This window comes from Miscanthus floridulus, chromosome 12, assembly GCF_019320115.1.
Source record: "Miscanthus floridulus cultivar M001 chromosome 12, ASM1932011v1, whole genome shotgun sequence".
Lineage (NCBI taxonomy): Eukaryota > Viridiplantae > Streptophyta > Magnoliopsida > Poales > Poaceae > Miscanthus > Miscanthus floridulus.
The window spans coordinates 3811985-3821850 of record NC_089591.1 but is presented as its reverse complement, the minus strand read 5'-3'; the positions used below and the strand labels follow the sequence as shown (position 1 = coordinate 3821850).

General features: G+C 38.0%; 2 non-coding genes across 2 annotated transcripts; both read left to right on the top strand.

Moving 5' to 3' along the window:
* The first annotated feature begins 222 nt into the window (after positions 1–222).
* LOC136498678 (small nucleolar RNA R71) lies at positions 223–331 on the top strand. Its single transcript, XR_010769688.1, has one exon. It is a non-coding gene; the product is annotated as a small nucleolar RNA R71 (small nucleolar RNA).
* A 7114-nt stretch (positions 332–7445) lies between these two features.
* Positions 7446–7554, top strand: LOC136498669 (small nucleolar RNA R71). The gene has a single exon (XR_010769680.1). It is a non-coding gene; the product is annotated as a small nucleolar RNA R71 (small nucleolar RNA).
* The last annotated feature ends 2312 nt before the right edge of the window (positions 7555–9866 follow it).

Here is a 9866-nt window from a genome sequence, read left to right as displayed (position 1 = left end):
AGATAGCATGTCTACCTCCTTGAGTTGATGCATACCTCCACCTCTCTTACGGGTCTGAACATGTTCTTCATTCCAACCTTGGTCGGAGGCCATCTTCTCCACAAGAGTTGTTGCAGCTGGTATGGTGAGTGATAGGAATGCACCTCTAGCAGTAGCATCCATAGTCTCACGGTATTGTTGGTCAACCCGTGGTAGAAAGTCTACATGAGTAGCCAATTCTCCATCCCATGATGAGGATATTCCGCAATGTAATCTTGAAAGTGTTCCCATGCATCAAGGATAGATTCATCATGTTGTTGTTGAAAGCTTGAGATTCTCCCACACAGAGCATTGGTCTTGCCTGTGGGAAAATTTTTTGCAAAAAAGGTAGTGGAGCAGTTATCCCATGTAGTATTTCTATCTTTGTTGGCATAGAACCACTGCTTTGCCTTTCCCAAGAGTGAGAATGGAAAGAGGTGAAGTAATATGGCATCCTAGGTTACTCCTTTGATGGTAAAAGTGCTACAAATCTCTAGGAAGTGTTGGAGATATGCACTCGTATCTTCATGTGCCTTTCCACAACACTGGTTTGCTTGCACCATGTTGATGAGGGCTGGCTTGAGCTCAAATCCATTATCTCTGACATTGACTATCGGTCCAGTACGGATGTTGGCCATAGTTGGAGCAGAGAATTCACGGAGAGTCCTGTTAACCATAGCTTCAAATTCTGGTGTTAAGCTTTGTCTTATATGGTTGTCTTCTGACTTTAAAGCTAGAAATTTCTTGAGTTTAGCTCTAGTCCTTCTGAGTAATGCTTCTAGATCTTCAACATAGTTTGTCAGAAGGTCAAAACTGGTCATACATTACCCTGCATAAGATACACAAGTAGGAAAAACAAGGGTAATCCTACTTGAGCAGTGGTCAATGGTTATCTCGATCACATCAGAAAGTACAAGTTTATCAATACTTCCTTTGCCCTAGCTACCTTCCCCGATAACAGTGCCAAAAATGTGTGTTGGCATTTATTAACTTGTCACTTATTTAGTAGCCACCTATTATAAACCTATATCTCCTACCATTACTTTACGGTTGTCATCCCTAGTGATGATGCCAGAGATGCTTGTTGGTACTACATAGCATTACTACTAGAATAATACTAAGCAGTTCTTTATTAATTATGTGACAAGAAAGAATATATAAATATAAGAAAGAAAAGGATCTATAAGCGCATAGATAATTATACCATTGCAGCATTTTACCCGAGAGTATTCGATTTATCGTTATTTATATTTTTACCACAGGGAAGGTCTAGCATGGACATGTATTGATAACTTAAAATATAGAAGGAGAAGTAAACCATAACCAATGTTCTACTCATAACAGGGAAAAGTCATAGGATAAGATATATATATATGATAAGTATTGATCAATGATAATGATAAATCACTCAGAGTACTCCTTTATATGGCATTAGCATGGTCAGGTAGAATATTAGAGGAATAATTCCAAAGTCATTCTTAATTACAAGTCAAAGCATACGCTGATTAGTGCAATTACACCTAGTAATCATTGCTAAGATCATCGTCATATCTATACAGAAGGGATATTAATAAGAAAGATTAAGAACAGAACTTGCTCTTCCTTCGTAACCAGACCTATGTGCACCTATATTCGGGGAGTGGACTACAAAGGACTTAATGGGAGTGTCACATCCGTGATCTACCACATGACCCAGAATATAGGGTGTATCCGTAGGTAAACAATGTATAAGCAACACGCTTACACAGTGTCGACCACTCACCCTGTGTATACCAGAGCGAGCGCTATATGAACTTATGCATAAACATAATGATAAACTAGCTATACTAAGTATATAATCAAAGTAGACATTGAACATTATAATGAAGAACATGAATAAGATGAATATTGATATTGTCATAACAATTGTAACTAGCATATAAAAGTAATGGAGTACAAAGGAGAGAGGAGTACAAAGATTCTACCAAACCACGCTCTTGACACGATCAGGAATCCAAGCAAAGCCTGCTTGCCTCCCTCTAGACCTAGCCTAACTAGCAATGCTCTAGAATATGGTGGAGCTCTAAGGATGATTAGGGTTTCTGTCTTCTCAAATGACTTGATGACTTGTCCATTGCCTAGGGGTGGCAGGGGCTGGTATATATAGCCTGGAGTGACCAATGTGAGCCCTTGGATCAAATTGACTTAAAGAACGGCGTAGATGCAACCTAGGAGGCGGTGGAGAACCGACATAACAACAAGGGACTCACAAGTGTGCCCTAGGGGCTGAGCGGCCTGCAGGTGGGGCTGGTCAGCCCCCCATGGCAGCCACCTACCCTCTGCTTTGGTGGTCAGCCCCCCATGGCAGCCCCCCATGTTGGTTTTGTTGTGAATAAGCGCAATTAAATCTGACATGTAGGTCGACTTTGACGGTTTTCTAGATAAACCCTGCAGAAAATACGGATTCACCAAAACTCATGGAATTTGTTTAAACCCCTAAACCTTTGTTGGTAATTATATTTATGCCCTTATGCATGTTATATTGATAGTTTATAATGGTTATTAACTACCGTCAACAACTCTCCCAAGCTTAACCTTTGCTAGTCCCTTAGCAAAGCTAAACTTAGTAAATAAATCAGGAGTTCAAGGATTTTGAAAACATTGACGCAACTCCTCAAAAGTACACATGTGTTTAAACAAGAATTCTTCTCCGGATTAGAATAAACTGAACTGACTTTCAAACTTACCCATATTACCTTCAACCATGGGGCTTCTCAGCCTTCACTCGGGTCTTGAGTAATTGAAAGACAGAACGATCAAGTCAAGCACTATATCTCAAGTTCTTTGCTCAACCATTATTCTAGAGTTTTTATAAGTTTTCAAAATAAAACTCAGAGCTTTCATTGTATGACACTCTCAAGTCTCTCAACATATATGGTATATGTGGATCCTCAACAAGGCAATAGCAATGTTATGCCTTTCTCTTCCTACAACTAAGGCTTATGTGGAGCTCATAGGAGTGGAGAAAGCATAAAAGATCATACTTGCTATACATATATTGTAAAATCAAACCTTGGATCCAAAGAGAGTTGAGTCATACAATCAAATCAAGATGTGCGTGTGTGTGGATATATGGTGGCTAATCTAATTCTACTATGCTCCTTAAAAACATATCTCTCTTTTAAAACTTGGAAACAACATTGTAAGAAAACATGGGCTATCATATACATCTCTTTTTTTCAGGCAGGCATCTAAGTACCCATTGTTTTAAATCTCTCGGACACTTGTCCATTTTTTTCATCATAATTTTTTTCTTTTTTTATGAATAACTTTTGCATAGCCGCATACATCTTTTCTACAACAAAACTTTTGAGAGATAGCAACAAGAACTTAGAGCATTTATTTTGTGGATATCCTATAGGGCATTTTTTGTGTTTTCTCCTAGTGTAGGAGCAAAACATTTTTGGGTGGATCTAGATGGATGGCATGTTGTCGCGCCTACCCTCAGTGTAGGAGTAGTGCATATGTAGGTGGTGTGTACGTGATCTTGATTTTAAGAGTATGATGAACCTCTAATAAGGGTAAACAAAGCTTGACTACACTCAATGCAATGCAAGCAGCATATATGTGTGGAAGTTTTCCTAATCTAAATATCATATATGGCTCTTGCTAGGAATTCAAGCTTTGTCATACAAGAGCTCATCATGTAGGATTTTTATGTTTTTCAAAAGATAAATCTCCAGAACTTTAGTATCACTTGGAACAAGATAAACAACTGCTCAGACCTTCTCATATCATATCCGTCAATTACCTAGACATAGATCAAGCATATGCCTCTCACAAGTTTCAAGTTTAGAGCAAATTCTTATATCAAAACAGTCTCATCCAAAACTCAGGAGAATTCAAGGCTAAAAACTAGGTACTTGAAAGGAATTACGACAGAGCAACTATTCATCATTTCCATTGCAAGAAATTATCCTCAAAGTTCATTTATTTATTCAACTTCTTAAAAACAGAAAACTAGACACACACTTTTATTTTATTTTCATAATTTAAGATCACTCCTTAATATATATGACTAGCTAAGATAAATTTTTATTTTACTTTTAGTTTGTTATGCATCTTTTTATTTCTTTAGCAAATATGAAGCGCACTTAAAAATAGTAAAACCGAAAAGGAAAAGAAATACTTAGCTATATACATGGGGGTGCTCCTCCGCCAAGTTGAATGTTATCGTGGTCTTTCTTAGATTGAGTCTACCAATTAGAAGTCTTTTCCATCCTTCCAGAAGTATGGTTCCTTGTGCAGTGAGTGTAGCGACAGTTCAGGAAAATGTACTTCGGATGGATGGCTTTACTCTTGATCATCCTACAAAATACTCTAGCAAGAACACCTAAAACTCATGGCATAAATTAGGATACGGGGTTAGTGGTTAGCCATTTAGCAATTTGTTGTCCATGAGGGTTTAGACAAATTTTAAAATTGACAAAGTTCTAGTAGGATGTCTATTCAATATTTTTTGGATTTTCATATTTATATAATGTAGAAAGAAAATATGCATGCATGATATTTTTATTTTTTTATGCCACCATGGTGAATATTCCCTTAGGCTTTTACACACCAAGAAAATTTTTCACATGGGGCTTAAAGTTTTATGATGCAATAATAATGAAGCTTTTTATTTTTCTTTTCTAATTGCAATGCTGATGTAGAAAAATAAATATGCTAAATTGAAAAATAATTCATGCAATACTAAAAAGTAAATATGGATAACTACCGATATTACCTTATAGCTAGGGTTCGGATTTTTAAGTCCTCCGGACAGGACTCTTTTCCTATCTTGTTTATTCCTTGGGTGCATCAATCGGTCCTGGGGATGGAGACTCTGATGGTTGCACCTCTTGTGACTCTGGTGACGATGTTACCTTTTCTTTCCATACCTGCTTGGTCCATGGACTTGATTTTGGTGGAGCAGGCTCATCTTTTACAACTTCTTCGGGTTCCTCATCTTCCTTCCATTCATTCTCTAGGGGTTGATTCTTTTGGTTTTGGGATGATTGATGTCTTCTCCTAGAGCGGGACTTCTTTGGGTGCTCATAAGTGGTATAACTATTGAAATAACCGCATACCTTCTCTCTAGGGAATTGGAAGTGGACATGTCCAAATTCGATGTAAATGATCGCGTTGGTGGTGTTGAGGAACGGTCTTCCAAGAATGATAGGTGTATCAGCTTCTTCTTCTCCCATGTCTAGAACCATGAAGTCAGCAGGGGCAAACTGATCATGTATCCTTACCATGACATCTTTTACTATTCCCTTCGGAAATCAGATTGATTGGTCTGCCATCTGCAATTGCATATATGTAGGGAACAAAGGTTATCACCAAATAAGTTTTCATATGTTACCTTGGACATTATATTGACACCCGATCCAATGTTGCAGAATGTTTTGTGTAATATTCTTTGTCCAATGGTACACTCGATCGTGGGTATGCCTAGATCATCCTTCTTAGCGAGGAATGGTGAAGCGAGGAGGTGGTCGTACTCTGATCGGAGTGTATTGATCATATTGACTAATTCTTCTTGTGACTGTCTGGCTTTGTTCTTCCTTCTTCTCCTATTATTCTTCTTCTTGGTCACTGTTGTCTCTTCGGGTAGGTACGGTATTTGTGGATGTCTAGGAGATTGCAAAATGCGGTTCTTAATAGAAAACTTCTCCTTTCTATCCTTGATTGTGAAGCAAATCTTGGCACTATCCGCGTAGATGATGGCTTTTGCGGTGCTTAAGAAAGGTCAGCCCAAAATAATGGGTGCCCTTATATCTCCACCTGTTTCCAAAACCAAAAAGTCTACGGGAACATATGATTGTCCCACTCGAATAATAGCATCTTCAAGAACTCCCTTGGGGTAACAGCATGACTGATCTACAAGCTGCAAACGTATATTTGTGTACAACAAAGTATCTCCATTAATTTGATCATAAATTATCTTAGGCACGATGTTGACACTTGCTCCAAAGTCACAGATAGCTTCTTGGAAAATATGAGGTCCAATGGCAATGGGGATGACAGGTCTTCCCGGATCGCTCTTCTTTTCTGGCAAGGTATAATCTATCCACCTTCCCATCGATGGTTGTGTACAGTAATATGTTGCATTGTGAATATCGACAAGATTTGTAATTTCTAGATCTTCCGGTTGCCCCAGAATCTTACCTTTGTCGGACGGAGGAACAGCAGCTGCCAGCTGAGCTATTTCTTATTCTATCATTTTATTAAAGCTATGTTGGTTCTTAATGGCAGAAGCAAAGCTATCCATTCTATTATTTATATTCTCTAGAATCTTATTATTGGTAGCTACTTTTCTAGATAATCCCTCCATAAGTTTGGATTGGCCAGCAATTAATTCTCTCAAGGGTGATTGATTGAAATTACTACCTTGGTAATTACCTTGGTAGTTCGGTCTTTGTTGCTGATTCCATTCTTGATTTTGTTGAGGACGAAAGTAGTTGATGTTATTGACAAAGTTCACATCCACTTGGGTTTTAGGACAGTTGTTATTTGAATGCCCAGTGTTTCCACATACTTCACACATCATGCGAGAATCATAAATATGCATGACTTCTTGCTTCTCATTGGCTCTATCTTCAAGCTTCTTTATCAGCAGGTCCATCTTAGCATATAGCATGTCTATCTCCTTGAGTTGATGCATACCTCCACCTCTCTTGTGGGTTTGAACACGTTCTTCATTCCAACCTTGGTTGGAGGCCATCTTCTCCACAAGAGTTGTTGCAGCTGGTATGGTGAGTGACAGGCAATATTTTCCTAAACGGTAAAGGTCTTTACATGGTCTCCCTTCATTTAGCGTTTAGGCTATTTACACGGTGTTTAAACGAAGTTAAACGGTCTAAACAGTTTTGTACTTTTTAAAAAAATACATATAATTATATATGTGCATGTAAAAAATTAAGTATTCTAGCATTTATACATATTTATCCGAGTAAAAATTAATTATTTTGGTATGTATATATATTTAGGCATGTGAAAAGAACCAAATATAGATATTTATGCATGTAACATATCAAGTGTACACATTTATAAATATAATAAACTTAAGTATACCAATTTATCCATACAAAACTGAACTAGATTTACCTCGTGTTCGCCTAAACAGCTGTATAAACAGCTGTTTAGCCCGTTTAATACGTTTATCTCCGTTTCGTTTAGGCCGTTTAGACCATTTTTCTCGTTTTTGACCGTTTAAATGGTCAACCGTTTAATTTCCGTTTACCCCCTAAACAAAACAGTTTACCACCATTTACCGTTTAGTGGCCGTTTAGGCCGTTTAGGCAAACACTGGTGACAGGAATGCACCTCCAGCAGTAGCATCCATAGTCTCACGGATACTGTTGGTCAACCCAAGGTAGAAAGTCTGCATGAGTAGCCAATTCTCTATCCCATGATGAGGACATTCGGCAATGTAATCTTGAAAGTGTTCCCATGCATCATGGACAGATTCATCATGTTGTTGTTGAAAGCTTAAGATTCTCCCACACAGAGCATTGGTCTTGCCTGTGGAAAAAAATTTTGCTAGAAAGGTAGTGGAGCAGTTATCCCATGTAGTATTTCTATCTTTGTTGGCGTAGAACCACTGCTTCGCCTTTCCCAAGAGTGAGAATGGAAAGAGGCGAAGTAATATGGCGTCCTAGGTTACTCCTTTGATGGTCAAAGTGCTATAAATCTTCAGGAAGTGTTGGAGATATGCACTTGTATCTTCATGTGCCTTTCTACAAAACTGGTTTGCTTGCACCATGTTGATGAGGGCTGGCTTGAGCTCGAATCCATTATCTCCGACATTGACTATCAGTCCAGTACGGATGTTGGCCATAGTTGGAGCAGAGAATTCACGGAGAGTCCTATTAGTCATAACTTCAAATTCTGGTGTTAAGCTTCATCTTATATGGTTGTCTTCTGACTTTAAAGCTAGAAATTTCTTGAGTTTAGCTCTAGTCCTTCTGATTAATGCTTCTGGATCTTCAACATAGTTTGTCGGAAGCTCAAAATTGGTCATACATTACCCTGCATAAGATACACAAGTAGACAAAACAAGGGTAATCCTACTTGAGTAGGGGTCAATGGTTATCTCGATCACATCAATAAGTATAAATTTATCAATACTTCCTTTGCCTAGCTACCTTCCCCGGCAACAGCACCAAAAATGTGTGTTGGCATTTATTAACTTGTCACTTGTGTAGTAGCCACCTATTATAAACCTATATCTCCTATCATTACTTTAGGTTGTCATCCCTAGTGATGATGCCAGAGATGCTTGTTGGTACTACATAGCATTACTACTAGAATAATACTAAGCAGTTCTTTATTAATTATGTGACAAGAAAGAATATATAAATATAAGAAAGAAAAGGATCTACAAGCGCATAGATAATTATACCATTGTAGCATTTTACCCGAGAGTATTCGATTTATCGTTATTTATATTTTTACCACAGGGAAGGTCTAGCATGGACATGTATTGATAACTTAAAATATAGAAGGAGAAGTAAACCATAACCAATGTTCTACTCATAATAGGGAAAAGTCATAGGATAAGAGATATATATATATATATATATATATATATATATATATATATATATATATATATATATGATAAGTATTGATCAATGATAATGATAAATCACTCAGAGTACTCCTTTATATGGCATTAGCATGGTCAAGTAGAATATTAGAGGAATAATTCCAAAGTCATTCTTAATTACAAGTCAAAGCATACGTTGATTAGTGCAATTACACCTAGTAATCATTGCTAAGATCATTGTCATATCTACACATAAGGGATATTAATAAGAAAGATTAAGAGCAGAGCTTGCTCTTTCTTCGTAACCGGACCCTATGTGCACCTATATTCGGGAAGTGTACTACAAAGGACTTAACGGAAGTGTCACATCTGTGATCTACCACATGACCTAAAATATAGGGTGTATCCATAGGTAAATAATGTATAAGCACCACGCTTACATAGTGTCGACCACTCACCTTGTGTACACCAGAACGAGCGCTATATGAACTTATGCATAAACATAATGATAAACTAGCTATACTAAGTATATAATCAAAGTAGACGTTGAACATTATAATAAAGAACATGAATAAGATGAATACTGATATTGTCATAACAATTGTAACTAGCATATAAAAGTAATAGAGTACAAAAGAGAGAGGGGTACAAAGATTATACCGAGCCACGCTCTTGACATGATCGGGAATCCAAGCGAAGCCTGCTTGCTTCCCTCTAGACCAAGCCTAACTAGCTATGCTCTAGAATATGGTGGAGTTCTGAGGATGATTAAGGTTTTTGTCTTCTCAAATGATTTGATGAATTGTCCATTGCCTGGGGGGTGGCAGGGGCTGGTATATATAGCCCAGAGTGTCCAACATGATCCCTTGGATCAAACCGACTTAAAGAACGGCATAGATGCAACCTAGGAGACGGTGGAGAACCAACATAACAAGGGACTGATAGGTGGACCTCAGGGGCCGGGTGGCCTACAAGGTGGGGCCAGGCTGGCCCCATATGGCAACCACCTGCCCTTTGCTTTGGTGGTTTGCCTTCTAGAGTCTTCTAGAGTCTTCCCACGTTGGTTTCAATGTGAATAAGCGCAATTAAATCTGACATGTAAGTCCACTTTGCTGGTTTTCTAGATAAACCCTGCAGAAAATACAGATTCATTAAAACTCGTGAAATTTGTTAGTTTAAACCCATAAACCTTCAGTTGGTGATTACATTTATGCCCTTATGCATGTTATATTGACGGTTTATAATGGTTGTTAACTACCGTCAACAGGACCCAATC